The sequence below is a fragment of the Cryptotermes secundus genome, unplaced genomic scaffold, assembly GCF_002891405.2.
Source record: "Cryptotermes secundus unplaced genomic scaffold, Csec_1.0 scaffold136, whole genome shotgun sequence".
NCBI lineage: Eukaryota > Metazoa > Arthropoda > Insecta > Blattodea > Kalotermitidae > Cryptotermes > Cryptotermes secundus.
The window spans coordinates 880491-897619 of record NW_019718618.1 but is presented as its reverse complement, the minus strand read 5'-3'; positions in this window follow the sequence as shown (position 1 = coordinate 897619).

The following is a 17129-nucleotide window of genomic DNA, read 5'->3' as shown; positions in this document are numbered from 1 at the left end:
GAGGGCGACATGAATAGTTGACGCTCTGTGAATACCAGAGAAGACATGAATGGTTGAAATTACGTGCTGCGGTTCTTACCTCAATCTCCTTACTGTGTTATCTCAGGAGAGACGATGAGATCTTGTGTTTGTGTTGTTCCCGTGTTAGTGTGGTTCTCGTAATGAACACAGTTACACAGTGTTCATGAAGTCACTAGGTGATAATTCATTTCCAAAGAGGCTATACAAGATCAGAGTGACGCCGTGAACTTGGGTAAATATTGAGGCCCACCTCAGGACGTTAGTCGCCTGATTCTGATGCCAGAGTACCGGGTTCAATCACAAGGTGTTATTTTGGGGATATTTAACCAAGCTTTCAATGAGGAGACCGTATAACGGCTGATGAATGGATGGTAGAAGAAAGATGAATTTGAATGGATCTGGAAGGAAGCAGTCGTGGAGTTATATACTGTAACTGCAAGTTACTGAGCTATCCTAACACCAGGCCAATTTATATTTCGTGTGATTCTTAGAATAAACTGTATTTACTGTTACTACTGAGCTGTTCCGTCTCCCAGACCTGTGTGTTTCATGTGACTCAGCGCAAACAGCAATTCTTTCCCTTAACAGAATAAAATGATTGGTCTTTATAGCGGAGACGTAATGTGTTTTCCTGTGAGGTACGGACTGCATGATAGAGTGTCCCTCTCTTACATCTGCAGTAATCATGCTGACATGAAAGAAACGAATCGGCGAAAGAGAGAGAGAGACTATATATTATTAAATAAATAAATAAATGTGCCAAATAAAAGAAGACGGAACTTGTACATTGAGGCCTACTGATATTCAGGACGTGATGCGACACATACAGCCAAATAATGTTAATCGCATTTTTTGACTAACAGAAAACCAAGGAGAATTTTCATATTGTACCAAAGACTGGCGCTTCATAGCAGCCGGAAAGAAAAAGACCACTAGGAAGACCTAGACGTTGGTGGGAGGATAATATTGGTATGGATCTCAGAGAAATATGATGGAGTGGTATGGATTGGATTTATCTAGCTCAGGATGAGGACCAGTGACTGGCTCTTGTGAACACGTTAATGAACATTCAGGTTGGATAACATGATGAGAAATGGCTAAGCGACTGGTGGCTTCTCAAGAAGAACTGAGCTCCATGGAGTCAGTTAGTTTGTTTCGAATTGCAGCCAGTCTGCAGATAATACCAGCTGTCAGGATGCAGTGGGTTGAAATAAGACCAAGGATAATGTATCTTATATATATGGAATAATATATCTCTGTATAGTGATGAACCACATAAGACTCGCTCGTATGTCATGGCGGGAAAGGTTTTCCTATCCTCTCCGAGACAGCGGAGAAAATTGGCTGCTTAGTTTGCCAAGAGCCCTGGAGCCGCAGGAGAGACGGGGGATTCTAGTTTCAACGTCGGAGTCGCTTGCCTTTGGAATCCCATTACCTACCCGATGTGCGTACTCTATTATGTTATGTCTATGTGTTGTGTATTATAAACTAGAGGAGGCAGGCTCTGTCTGCGGTTATATCGCAGAGTACATTCCTGTCCCGTTCGCCAGAGACATTTATACGCAGGCATCGTCCAAGGCTGGTGAAACATCCCTGATGAGAAAGTGAGTCACGCTGTCTACACATTTTCTAAGGTACGGTAACTAGATTTTGAGAAAATATCAACTGAATGTCTGGCCTCTAAAATATGATATACACGGTGATCCATTACAAAAGGCCACAAATAAACAATCGCAAATAGCGCAATAATATACCAATGAGAACCAAATTTTGTGAGTACATACCTTAGAAGATGTGAAGACGATTGGGTTACAGAATGAGCCCAAATTATTTTACCTTCTCTCGTAGACGCGAACAGACACAACAAACCGTGTCTGCAAATGTTGTAGGCAGCATGTCAGGCGGGATTGCAGCAATTCGTTGGAAACCTATTTTTCAGGTCAAAAGTGCCAGGTTAACAATTAATTAAAAATAAAATAGGACAGAATGTGTACATTTAGGCTTGTTAACACACGTGATGTGTCGTGATGCTGCGGGGGAAGATAACACAGTGACAGAGGTAACTAACAATATTCGCATCTTCTGTCTGGTAATATAGAAGCCGGGGGAAGCTATGCATGTTGCAACCAGTACTGATGCCTCATGGCTGTTTTACCGACAATTGCAGATTACTGCAGACAACTCCCGCTCTCTCTCTCTCTCTGTGTCTCTTCAGGCTATTAAATTCACCGTTAATACAAAACAAATTCCGTGGCCTGTAGCTCGCAAGCCAACTATACTGACCGAGCGACCGCCGCTTGTCGCCGAAGTTAGTGCCAACTTTAGCAGATAGAGGGTGTAGCGTGGTCAGCACAAAGAATCTCCACGACCGTTAATCTCGGTTTTCTAGACCGGAGCCGCTATTTCCTCGAAATAGCTCCTCAGTTATCCTCAAGAGGCTGAGTGGACCCCGTTCCAGACCCACTACTTCTCAGAAAATCTAGTAGCGCCGAACCCAGGATCTCTGGATCTGTAGCCAGGAACTCTGAGCACTAGACCACAGAGGCGTTCCACCGTTGATACAGAAAACAAAAATTCATCGGCCTTCCTGTCAAGCCATTGTTTCTAACAATCCTGACGTCATCAGCTTCACACTGATCTTATCAGAAGCCTGGGAATCTTCTATATTGTTTCTGGCTTCTCCCACGATGTTCTTCCACCTGCCCCTCTGCTGTCCGTGTTTCTAGACCTGTCCGCTCACAGCAGAACACGCGGTGTCTTAGGTCGAGTCCGCTGAGATTGCGTCACAGTGTAGTTGCAACCACTGCCCCTGTAATTCGTGTTCGCAGCCGGAGTCTAAGTCTCGGAATACGACCTCCGATTTTTCATCAGGTTTCAGAGGGTTGAACCTGTGATCATTAGTTCGAAATCCGAAGAGGTAGTTTTACATGCCTTAGCCTGAAATGTGACCTTACAAAATGCTCACGTGATAATGGGCCGGCCTTGTCTGCTCTGTACTTCCCCGATACATCTTTTTGCTGGGGTAGAGCGGTACCAATGGCCGCCTCTGCGCCGATAAGGCGAGTAAGAATATGTTTCTCTAGAGGAAGGAGCAGCCATTTTCGCGGAGGCCGGGGTTACATAAAATTTCCTTACACATGAAGAAAGTCGTCTTCTGGGATCTGGCGCCGTGTGTTCTTCGTTTCAGCCGACGTTCGGAGGAACGTATCGCCACCATATTCAGGGCAGGTGAATTGCGTTGCGAATAGAGAGCAGTAGCTGTAATGATTGGGAAGTGAAAGGCGCTCCTTTATATAGGAAGTAGGCAAGGGGGGTGGTTAGGGAGAGGGGACCAATGGGAACAGTGAAGAGCGATGAAGGCCATATATGGTCAATGGGCGAAGGAGGGAGGGGGGGAAACGGCCAGTGAATCCGGGCATCTTGGAGGTCAATGGCACGGAGGTGGCGGTTAGACAAGAAGAACCGGTTGGCTGGGAACAGGCTATTGACATCAATGACATGAACTGGGTACAGGCTACTGACGTCAATGAAAGGCGCTCCTTTATATAGGAAGTAGGCAAGGGGGGTGGTTAGGGAGAGGGGACCAATGGGAACAGTGAAGAGCGATTAAGGCCATATATGGTCAATGGGCGAAGGAGGGAGGGNACCTCCGTGCCATTGACCTCCAAGTAGCCTGGATTCACTGGCCGTTTCCCCCCACCCTCCTTCGCCCATTGACCATATATGGCCTTAATCGCTCTTCACTGTTCCCATTGGTCCCCTCTCCCTAACCACCCCCCTTGCCTACTTCCTATATAAAGGAGCGCCTTTCACTTCCCAATCATTACAGCTACTGCTCTCTATTCGCAACGCAATTCACCTGCCCTGAATATGGTGGCGATACGTTCCTCCGAACGTCGGCTGAAACGAAGAACACACGGCGCCAGATCCCAGAAGACGACTTTCTTTATAGTAATCGCCGTGAAAACCTCAAAACTTAAATTTCCTTACACACGTTTACACCATTTAAGTCTGGTTTTATCAATCGCCCACACGTGCTGAGGCCCGAACGGCCGACGCGTTACAATTCGAGTCCAGGTAAGAGTGATATTTTTATATTCTCCTCAGTGTTCAGACCGGCTCTGGGGCCCACCCAACCACCTTCCCAATGGGTACCCGGAAGCTGTCAACTCACCTCCATCTAGCGAAGAAGTGAAGAATGGTGGAGCATTACCGCCGCTCTCCCATACGTCTTCATGGTATATTGCTTAATAAGTTCAGCACGGAGGCAACCTTACATTACTAATCCTAGAAATGTGAAGTATTCCCTCTTCTTAACTAATTAAGCGCTACGCCATGAAGGCGTATGGGGGAGTGAGGGTATAGATCCACGTTTTCTTGGCCTCGGTACTAGTTGGAGATGAGTTCTTTACCATTTGTTCTCTACAAAAATATTCTCTTTAAGCGTACCTTTTATTGTTATAACATATTTTTGCCTCAAATATCCACCACATACAAGCAAGTGCCCCCCCCCCTCGGGTGTTTATTAGTGGGAACCAATCGGAAACGCTCCTGAGGACGCGTCATACCTTGAGTAGGCAACCTTACAGGAGGAAAAGTCCCTGTGTTGAACGAGATCTGCCGCATGGCGGGAGAGTTTGGTTCACATGTTTTGTTGAGAACAGAATCTAGCAGTTTCTAACAATGACGCAACGACCAACATCAGTTTGTGATGATGATGACGCATTGCAGGTGTTACTCATAATGTTAATGACATCACAGATTGCGCATAGCTGCCCATCACATCTGCTTATAGGCTATACGTACAAAGGATTAGATTAGATCTGCTGTCTTGTTCAATAATGCATGCCATATACCGTGCAGAAGTTCCTAGCATAATTAAACTATTGCCGTGGCTAATGCCTTAAAGCACAATGGTCAGTATAACGCATGTTGCCCACACAATATGAGGACTATGTGGACAGGCCACAATATGATTATGTTGCGTATGATTCTCAGCAGAAACAGCGCGGTTTCGACTGGTTGGACTTAGTAATTGGTAAAGGAAAATTGTCCCGGCATGCACCGGGAAACCGGGATCGTGGGTTCGAATCCCACTCAGGGCATGGATGTTTGTGTGCGTTTATCTGTGTTTGTGTACAGGTAGAGGCCTTGCGACGAGCTGATCACCCGCCCAAGGAGTCCTACCGAACGTGTAAGATCTAGAAAAACCGAAGTGAACGGAAAAGTTCATGGAGGTAGGCCTAGGCACACTGGGGCTGTAGTGCCAAGGGAAAAAAAAAGTTGTCCCTGTGCTTAACTAAGTAAGCACTACGCCATGAAGGCGTATGGGGGGAGTGGATGTATAGATCGATATTTTCTTGACCTCGGCACTAGCTGGAGGTGAGTGGTCAGCTTCACGCCCCTGCCGCTTTACCTCCGGAGAAACTGCCCTAGGTATCCATTGTGTAGGAGGTTGGGTGTTGGGTGGATCACAGAGCCGGTCTGGACGACATGGAGAAAAAAACTCTTGACCCTACTGGGACTCAAACTCAGGCCCTTCGGCGGCCCAACTTGTAGCCAGTCGCTATACAGACTGCACTATCCCGGCTCCATGATTTCAATTCTTATGTCATTTAGATGGAGTGCCTTGCTTTGGACTTCCTCTGAATTACCTTTAGAAATTACTCCTCTAAAGTAATCAGAAAACAAATATTAATCTGTCTTTTGTCAGTAGTAAACATAAAAGTGTCCCTGTGTTTAATTACTTAATCACCACGCCATAAAGACACTTGTAGCTCCAACCTTCTTTACCTTAGTACCACACGGAAGTGAGCAGTGAGCTTCTCGCGATGCCAGCTTTACCCCGCGGGTAAGAGCCCCCGATACCCATTGGATATGAGAATGCGTGGGCCCCAGAAGCGGCCTGGACGACTCTCAGCAATTACAGTGACACATAGAACTTCATATTCAACGTGAGTGAACAAATCCATCCGTGAATACCCAAGTTAATGAACACTGCTCAGTCCCTAAATGACATAATAGCAAAAGATTGACTTGAAGGCCGTTGCCTTTGTCTGCAATCTCTCCAGACTGTACTCTGTTCGTGCTTCAGAGCGTTCGGATTAAAATAATTTGTGACTTGTGTTTTACGTTAGAGATTAATAACGGATGAATAGCCGATGGCCAGATAGTTGGCCCAAGGCTGTCTGTCTATATTACACTGGTGCTACTGGGTAAAAATGTTATGTAGATGTACCACAAACATTCACACCCGGGGCGGGATTTGAACCCGTAGTCTTGTTTTATTTAACGCTGTGCAAACTGACCCGTGGTAGCCTTTATAGAGAGTGGTAGATGTTGCGCAGGAAATCTGAGCGGGCAACCTAGGCCACTTTCATCTCTCTCGCTTGCCAGCCTAAACAGAGACAACAGATGGTGTTTCGTTGTTCGCATGCGCAGATCGTTCTATCTCCTTCTATAAGTCGCTGTCTCTTTCTGACAGTAACGATCGTCGGCCGTTCAGAATTTGCGTGCCAACTCTAGGCAGATGTGCCTCTGGTCCCCAAAACCGCCATGGGCCCTCTAGCGGTGTCTCTTGATTGATGTATTTATGTTTCTAAAACACAGTAATGTAGGGTACAGCTTTTTATCAGTTTTTCTTCATCTTCTTCTGTCTACGTCTTACTTTCCTTCTCTTTTAGACTTGTTTGCAGCAACACGGGGTTCTTATTAAGTTCATTTAGACTGTCCATGCGTAAGCAACAGTCGCTAGGCGGTTTTTCATGAAATTTGGTGCCCGAGATTTTTATGAAAAAATTTCTAGTCGTCTAAATCTTCATTAATACCGGACAATTTGAAAGGGTACTTTTCATGATGGTTTAAATGAGTTTCTACGTGTATCTCGATGAATATTAACCGGGGAGGTTGGAGGAATATTTCGGACAGAATTTGTACGTAATAGTGAAGTGCACTTACATATCCGGTGCATTTCTCCACAAGCCTTGTGGTGTTTGTCATGGAGACATATAGAGGAGTGGATGCATAGCTTTACCCATCCGTAATGAAGTCACAAATTGTAGATGAATAGTCATCTTCACGCCTCGCGTCGCTTTACCCCCAGCGATGAAATACCCGGTATCCAATTGGTGTACACTGGCTGGGCCCCAGAACCGTTTTGGGCACTGTGGAGAAGAGAAAAATTTCTACCTCTTGCTGTTAAGCTGCAACGTGACTCACTGAATCCACATAACTTTGAGTCCTTCTTAGGAAGCTACTTAGAAATTTCCCCGTATTTTGTAGATTCATTACCGTGTTCACTGGTTCCTATCCTGAGGCAGACTGATCGAGTCCGTACGACCCCATCCTATCTCTCTAAGATCCATCTCAATATTATCCCCACACCTACGTTGTTTTCCTAATGATCTCTTTCCTTCTGGCCTTCTCATCAGGACACTACATACATTTCCCTTCTCCTCATGGGTTTTACATGTCCTGTCCGTCTCGTCCTACTTTACTGGACCGTAATTACATTTGGCAAAGGGGACAAGTTAAGCTGATTATTACATTGTTTTCTTCAGCCACGACAGTCTCTGTGGTCAAGTGGTCAGGGTTCCTGGATACAGATCCAAATGTCCGGGTTCGATTCCCGGAGCTACCAGATTTCCTGAGAAGTAGTGGATCTGGAACGGGGTCCACTCAGCCTCGTGAGGACAACTGAGGAGCTATTTCAAGGAAATAGCGGCTCCGGTCTAGAAAATCGAGATTAACGGCCGTGGGGATTCGTTACACTGACCACGTGACACCCTCTATCCGCTAAAGTTGGCACTAACTTCGCCGACAAGCGACGGTGGCTCAGTCGGTATAGTTCGCTTGCGGACTACAGGCAACTGAGTTTCGTTTTCTTCAGCCACTTATTATTGCGTCCGAATATTCTCCCCAGCACCCTGCTCTCAGGCACTTCAAGTCAGAGACCAAGTTTGACGCCCACACGAAATCAACTCGTAGATTAGTCAGAGTATTGACTGAGCTGTTTGTGTATGTGCCGTCACTTCTTGTGTTCTGTTCGTCAGTAGCTCTGAGATTTAGGGAGGCACAGTGGAAGTTTAACAAAGCCCTCGCCCCCTCCCCGGCGTATGCGTGCCCAGACTGAATTATGAATGTTGATTCGCGTCTGCAGCTATAAAAGTGGCTGAAACAAAAGTCGGCTTTACCGTGCCCGAAATTTCAGCTGCTGCCTTTTTAATTATTTTGCCGCTTCCCGCCTCCGGCTTTTTTTTTATATATGCCGTAATAATAAGTCCGCGCACGGTCAAATAGGGCACTAAATTGTCCTGTGATCCTCTTACTTGAGATTTAGAGAAGCGTGTAACTGGACGGTGTGTTTTTATGACGGTGAATTCGTTATGTAAGCGGTGAAATTGGTCCGGAAAATAAAGATACTAGTTTTATGAATTCAGTTCAAAATATTTTTGTCTTCCTGCCTAGTACCGGAAATATGGAGTTTAAAATGTTGGAAATTACAATGCTGTTTGTTTTGAACTAGCCGGGATAGCTCAGTCACTATAGAGACTAATCTACGAGCTCAACGATCAGACTCTTTCGTTCCTTGTTCATATCCCGTGGCCGTGTGGGTGCCGGAGCTCTTTCCGTTGAGGTGAGGCGGCCGGTGCTTAAAGCTGACTGCTCACCTTCATCAAGTGATGAGATTTAGAATGCGTGGAGCTATATCTCCTCGTTTTCATCATCAGGTTTCCCCTTGAGCTATTTGGAAATATGTAATTTATCCAAACCATACCTCGGATATTGAAAAGATCTTTTGAAGTATGACGTCATCTGGTGCGATGTTTCGGAGGAGCGTGTTGCTACCTTCTTCATTATGGTTTACTCGTTGACACTGAAGTTGGAGGCAGGATATTCTTCCGTATTGCAGGTGTAATTTTACCGGACTACACGGCGTCAAACCGTCATAGTAACGGCTGTGAGGACATCAAATTAAAAAATGGTTGATTATAATTCGGGTGTGTGAGGATTCTGCAGGAACACAGCAGGTGAGTGGCTGACAGCTGTAATCTTATCTGGCTGGAAAATTGTCGCAAACTCTTTGTGTCTGTTATGTGACATCGTGTAGTCTGGTAGAAATGAATCGACTGTTTGTATAAACCGCCTGTACCTATGTGAGACGCCACGGTTCCTTCCTGTGGGGTGGGAAACAACCAGAGAATTTGCATACGAACTAATTTTTCGGCCGTTTAACAGCGTTTTTTATTGATCACCTTGTAGTTCGGAGAGAGTTCGATGATTCGGGTGAACACATCGCTTCCATCTTCAGGGTCGGAGAGGTAACCAAGTAAGAAACCAGTAACAACGGTCTGCTGTCTGAGTGGGTAGCGCTTGGAACCTCAAATCCAAAAAAGATGGTAGAATACTTTTTGAAAACATTTTTTTTAGCTTTCATTATATTTTTCCTTTTCTTCGGTTTTGTGGAGGAGTGGAGTTAAGTGGCTCAAACTCCCACGACTGCCACGATTTTTTTCACGGTAGAAGCATTGGGTTTATCACATCCCAAAAAACAAAAACATCTCTGCGAGGACCGCATGTCGGTAAGGAAGAACGCTACCTCACCGACCAACATAAAACACTTGCTGTGGGGGCTGAAATTGTTATGTAGCTGGAAATTGACGTTTTTACGAGCGTAAGACTGTGCAGACCGGTGAATGTGTGTTGTGTGGCTTTGAGGCAGAACCCATAGAAGGCATGGGACTGGGGGTTAACGACTTGGAACAGAAGACAAAAGTAAGGGTGTATTGGCCGTGCGCAGCATAAGGGAGAGGGCTGTATATATAATAAAATATAAATTTATGAGGAGTTGTAAAATGCTTCCTTGGACTTGGGGTTTCTGTAGATAGCGTGGATGTTAGTTTACCTTTTATGCTGTCCGCTTGTCTGGGCCACAGCTCAGGCGGTTAGTCGCTGGCTTCCCACCGCTACAGCCGGGTTCGATCCCGGGTCAGGTCATATAGGATTTGTGGTGGATAAAGTGACACTGGGGCAGGTTTTCTCCTAGTACTGAGGTTTCCCCTGCCAATTCTCATTCCACCGATTACTTCACAATGATCATCTACCACCCGGGGCTGGTTCAATAGGCGAGTTAGTGGCCGACGTACCAAGTGGACTCAGTCTCACCCCACTAAGAATAATACAAAGTAAAAGAAAAATATGCTCCCCGTTTTGATTTCATTTCAGCTGATCCAACTGTTCAAAGTTTGCGAATTGAACGGAGTTTCGTAAATAAAACTGAAAGTTGCCCCCTTACTTAACGAATTAAACACCACGCCATCAAGACATGTGGGGGACTAGAAGTATAGCTCCACATGTTCTTGATCTCGGAACTGGTTTGTAGGCGAATGGTCAGCTTCACGACCCCAGCAGTTTAACCCCCGCAGGGAAAGAATCTCCCAGAACCGGTGTGGACGACGTGGAAAAGAGAAAAATCTTGCCCCTACTGGGACTCGAACTCCAACACCTCGGTCGTTCAGCTAGTAGCCAGTCGCCATACTGAAGCCTTCTACAAACCCGGAAACACTGGGTTCTCATTTCGGAGAGCTCTTTGTGTCTCATTCTCTGGGCAGTGACGTCAGTCAGTTGGGGTCTAACGAAACCGGAGAGGAAACGGCGGAGACCAGCCCCCCCCCCCGATCCTCTGGATTCAACTTCTTGTACCCATGTTTGTTTCCCTGGACGTTGGGTCTCTCCTTCCGTATACTGAATCCTTACACGCGAAGCTGCACCGGGCTCACTTCCAGTGTTCCTGCAGGGTGTTTGTCCATGGATCAAACTTTAAAACAAACACACTGTTGGTTGCACCGCGAGATCGGTTGATGAAGCGGCACTGGAAGACTTGTTATACCGTTGGAATGTTTTTACGAAACTGATCCTAATTCAGAATTACCATCAACTTCCTCCTGGAGTCAGGATAGCTCAGTCAGTATAGTAACTAAGATACAAACTAGAAGACTAAGAAACTGAAATTCGATTCCATGTAGGGAAAGGGGTTTTGGATAGGAGACGGGTTGAGCCCCAGAACTGGAGGAGACTGTATCCTGCCTTTATCGGGAACCAAACCCCGATCACTCAGTCGTCTATCCTGTAACCTAGTCAGCTATACCGGCCTTGATTGTAAACACCGTGGCCTGTAGTCCGCAAGCGAACTATACCGACTGAGCGACCGTCGCTCGTCGGCAAAGTTAATCCCAACTTTTGTGGATAGAGAGTGTCACGTGTTCAGCGCAACGGGTCCCCACGGCCGTTAATCTCGGTTTTATAGAGCGGAGCGCCTATTTCCTTGAATTAGTTCCTCAGTTATCCTCTCGAGGCTGAGTGGACCCCGTTCCAGACCCACTAATTCTCAGAAAATCTGGTAGCACCGGGAATCGAACCCGGGACCTCAGGATCTGTAGCCAGGAACTCTGGCCACAAGAATGTAGAGTTAGATAATTTTATTTGTTTGTTAGTGTTCGAGGCAATATTTCAGTAAATGTTAAGATGAATTTGGAAGGACGTGGAAGGTCGCGGTGTGTGACCAACTGTCTGAAGGGACTGAGGAGGGCCACAACATGTAGTGACCATGACCAATATCTGAAGCAGAGACCATCTGAATAGAAAGCAGAAGTGGTACCCACAGTGGCCGCACTGCGTCTGCAGTTATCTCTCGTCCCATTATGGCTCTGCAGATACAATTCCGTGCTGTGTAGAAGGCCGCAACTCTGCGGTAGCCCTCTGTTCTGTACACAGCCTCTCGCCTCACTGGATCTCAACTTGGCGTAACTTAAACCCCTCGCCACATATCTGCCAACTATCCAAGTGACTAAACTCCATCTCCTCTACGAGCCAGTCTACGTCATACCAAGTGTAGACAACTTTAAAGCAAGTAAAGGTAGCCCTGCAACAGGCCGTGAGGGCCATAGGGTTGTGAGATGTTGAGGTTCCCACATTTTCTAGACAGTCGACTCACAAATGGCGGTAAGGTTGTCAGCCTTACGCGCCGGCCGCTCTTTACCCCCAAGAATATCCCTGGCACTCATTTTGGTTAGAGGCTGAGTCGATCGCAGGGTCGTAATGCGCCTGGAAGGATTAGGTAAATTGAAAAAAAAATCCAGTGATCTCATCGGGATTTGAACCCGCGACCTTCTGGCTTGTAACATAGTGCCTCAACGAACTACGCTATCGCGTGCCCCCGTCTAAAGCGTTTGGATGGAGGTTGTCGTGGCCTAGTGGAAGTTGATATAACTTTGTTGAATAACCTGCACAGCCATGTTCAAGTGCAGTGGCCAGTTTATAATTCGAGCGTCAGTGTTCTGACAAGCGCATGACACTTTGCGTTACGCATCAAAGTGTGGGAATATTGGCTGGCATGGTGCAGCTGACAGGTGGGCCAACTGACGCAACACACAGCGCAAATTCGATTTGGTTTAATTACCAGTGCACCGTGTCTATCCCGAGAATTGACAGAAGATGGTGACGTTTGCACCTTTTATTGTTATGTTGGGCTCAGGCAGGCAGACATGTAGGTAATTCGGCTCAGAGATAATGAGTTTTGTGTTACACACACAGAGCTTTGTTAATTACAACAGGAAACAGATCCATCAGTGCTTAATTTGTAACCTGAAATGCTACAGGGGCTCTCAACCTTCTATACATAAGGCTGACACTTGCGCTCCTGTCATTATGTTTGTTAGTTACATACCAACTCTATCTGATGTAGGAACGTATTCGTAGCATAGTTAGTTAGTGACGTAAGTCGTTACGTCATCATTGTAAAGTTACTGTATTCTACTTCCGGCAAGTTTCTGTTAATCATGTGCCTGTGGGAATTTTAGAAATACTTAAACAGGGCTTCTGCTCCAAACTTGATAACCTCAAATATAGCATATTTTATGTTCTTTTGCCCACATTAGTTCAGTATGTAGAGATAATCACGGTCACTGTGCGGTGGGGAGCCACTAGACTTGTTGGGTTGGCAAATACTGACACAGGCCTTACTGGCTGGCTTCTACCTCTCTTCTTCCTCTTTTGTCCCCTTCCGGTACATCGTAAAGAACACAGTTGAACGTACATCCCTCTCTCTCACTCTGTCATTCCCACAGAGGCTGTATATCTCTATTTTCTCTCTCTCTCTCTGATACTACCTCCGCTGCTGCTCTTAGCCTATAAAACATTTGCTGGCGAAGCGCCTGAAGCGTTATGCTAACCCGCAGTGCAGCAAAGTTTAGCCGGTAGCAGGGATCTGCTCGATGGGTCGGTCGGGATGCTTGCTCGTCCTGCCGTACAGTCACGTGATGCTACAAAACATGCTTGTTGTGAGACGCGTTAAAAGGGGGTTAATACAATGAGTTCCCGGTAGGTATAAAGCCATGATGTAGTTGTGTAAGATGTGTTTTGAATGGTAACAAGGGTGCGTCACCGTGGGTTAATGACATAAAGTGTTACGTCATGATTAGAATGGCGTTCCCGTGATTGTAGAACAGATGGACCTTAGAATAAAACTGTACAGTTGACCTCTCTTTGTGAGACCTAAGGTTTTCAACGCGGTTACATCTTCCAAGATGTAACGCAGTGTATTCTGGTAGACGTTTATAGATGTTTCGGAGGAACGTACTGCCTCCATCTCCAAGGTTAAAGCTAGGTAATTTGCTTACTGTCTATTACTCCCTTATTTGTTGCATGCTGTATATTTATTTTCTGGATTTACTCTTCAATCCTGAAGATGCAGATGGGATCTTCCTCCGAAACATCAGTAAACTTGCGCCATGTTACACTTTGTCACATACCATAATGAAGTTGAAGAGATGTAAGAAATGAACAGAAAATTATTTTTCCAGGTCTAAGAGCCAGTAAGCTTAACTGGATAATCATTGCACAAATATTATCTTAAGATGTAGTGAAAGTAAAAGTAAAGTAAAGTAAAGTAAAGCTATCCCTGTAACAGGGCGTGGAGGCCCATAGGGTTGTGAGACGTTGAGGCTCCCACATTTTCTAGACAATCGGCTCATAGATGGCAGTAAGGTTGTCAGCCTTACTCGCCGGCCGCCCTTTATCCCCAGGAAATATTCTTGGTACTCATTTCTGTTAGAGGCTGAGTCGATCACAGGACCATAGTGCGGCTGGAAGGATTAGGTCAATTGAAAAATCCAATGACCTCATTGGGATTCGATCCCGCGACCTTCCGGCTTGTAGCATATCATTTCAAAATTAATTGATAATTCTTTACTTCTAATTATCCTGACCTCTCAGAGATTCCATTTGATGTTTTGCCATGTAATTTTGCTCCTAGAAATAACCTAAGAAATATATTTAAACTTCCATTGCTTTTCTATCGCTTTCATTAATATTCATGCAAAGTATACCCCAGCCAAAAGTCAAAGTACAGAGTAATGTTGGTATCATTACTCCATACCTGTTATCAAACTTCGTGTAATCTATATCCCATAATCTGTGCTTCATTTCCCTTGTTTCATAATAACACACTATTTGTTGTCAACCCTTCTTCATGTTACACAGTGTCATCTTTCTGTTGATGACATCCGGTCCTTAGTGATGAGTTGACCTTTGGCATGACCTTGTTTGTCCCCGAGACCGAGTTGGTCATCGATCCGCTAAGAGAACAAGTACAGCGGCCTCTGCCTATCTGTCCCTCCAGTTCCATGCAGCTAGACCCTGCGTCAGCAACCTCAACAATATGTCGATTCCTCATGAGCATATCAAACAGTTGTTGTTGATTTTCTTTCTAGTGTACCACAACTGAAGTCTAGAAGGATTGTGCGTGTAGAAAAACACAGTAAGACATCCCATTGCTTTCGAAAAGCAGACCACTGTTGCCACGTCCATATAAAAGAGTGCGGTATTGTATTCGGCGTGCATTGGCAGCCATTTTAAGTCTGTAACGGTAGCAATTTTGAGCTATGCTGTTTAGATGTTCTTCTCCTAATACTTCTGAAAAAAAAAAGCTTTATTTAGAAAGCAGTTTATAAAATGTTGAATATTTAGAGATATGTATAGACGTGGAATTATCAAAACCCCAAAATTTGTTTCAGCATTTGTTTTCAGGTATTAACTTAGGCTTATAAAACTGCTGCTTTGTGTGATTTTATGGCCGTGATTGCCCCATTTCAACATCTGGATCAACTTACCGATTCTGATGAAACTTGTTATGATCGTCATGTCCTTAGAGGCTACTCATATATATTTTTTTTCCGTTCACGCAGCCAGTAATAAAGAACTTCTGAAGGGAGAACAAAACGAAAGCTGCATAGTATCGGCATTTACCTTTCAGTTTCATCGCGATAGCTAACGAACTAGTGGAGCTGGACATGTGAAATTCGGAAGAAAAATAAACCATACATATTCCTACGGGAATTATATGTAACTTTGCGAATTTTGAGGTTAAGTCCAATAAATTTAATATGAATATTTTTATACTCAAATAATTCTATCAGAATAATAAGGAAAGCAAAATAATAACAATAGGATTAAAGGTCTATGCAACAGGTAAATGTGCTTTACGAAGTATGTTCAGAACTACTTCAACGGGATTCTATGGCGCTGAATTCTTTTAAGGCTGTGTCTTCCTACGATATACCTGCAGTTATACCGATATTGTTACGAGATCTCCAGATGAATTCTGTCTCCTGATGTGTGCCATGTAGTGAGAGAGAATTTCAAGATATTATCTGGCAATAAATAAGCTGATTGTTGCTTTCTTACCTGTCTTACTGGGCCGCACCATAGCTCAAGTGGTTAGTCGCTGGCTTCCCACCGCGGCGGCCCTGTTCGATCCCGGGTTTGGTCAAGTGGGATTTGTGGTGGACAAAGTGGCGCTGGGGCGGGTTTTCTCCGAGTACCTCGGTATCCCCTGCCAATCTTCATTCCACCAATTGCTCCACAATCACCCTCACCTATCATCTGGGGCTGGTACAATAGGCCAGAAGTGGCCGCAGTACAAGGGACTTAGTCCCACCCCACTAGCAAAAAAGAAAACCTCTTACTGTGTTCACCCTGAAAACGGAAGCAGTACTTTCCTCTAAAATGTCAGTGAACTACCAGACTACACGGCGTCAAATACTAGAACATTATTCATTCCAGAGTGACCCTTCTGGTAGTCTCTTACCCCGCAGCCCGTGTAGAGCCCCACATTAGAGACAGAATCTTCGTGTAACTTGTACGTGAGCCCCGCGGGACCGAATGGGGTTGCCTGCCGCCGTGTCTACCTGCCACTCTCTTGTACGCCCTGGAGGAAAACCCGGTCCATTGCGTATTTACAAGGCTCTGCTTCCGTACTGAATAATGGAACATATTTCGCGTTGGATATTAATTATTCTGTGCGAATCCTTTGTTAAATGTACATGAAGTAAGGTTCAATTCCAGTGACTGAATTCTTCATCATGTTTCGGCTAGGCACAGCTACTGTCACCCTGATATTTCTCCCTGGGTTGAGATATCCCTAAAATGAAATAGCACGTTAAGCCTTGACTTACGTTCTATTCCTTTGAAACCCGGAAAGAGGTCCAAGAGGAATTGTCTGCAAACTACCTGCAATTATCAGTATAATTCCCCTAATGCGTCACTGCTGGGTCCAACAGGAACAGTTTCCCCTAGTTCTGGAGTGTTGGAAGTTGCGAATAACGTTTTTAATAATTTGGGTGAATTACTGCTGAGGTCAAGAAAATGTGGATCTATACATCCACTCCCCCATACGCCTTCATGGTATAGTGCTGAATTACTTAAGCACAGGGACTTTAGCTTTACCTTTATAGTACCTTCTTTCATCAATCACTTATTTCCTTTTTAATTTGGTTCATTTATTTTCATTCTGTATCTCTCTTTCTCTTTTTCCGCATGTTCATTCATTCTTTTGTACTCATGTTCTTCCTTGTTTTCTTGCTTATTCTGTGACACCTCATTTCCTTGTACAAACACACCATGTAGAGTGTTCTGATCAATAACATAGCGTGTGTAAATGTTGCTACGCAACGACCGCCAGATAAGGCGAATAAACAGCGCCCGTTTCTAGGCAATGGCTCGGTAGACATGTTCCCGCGGCAAGGAATACGCACCCAACAATAAAATAATTC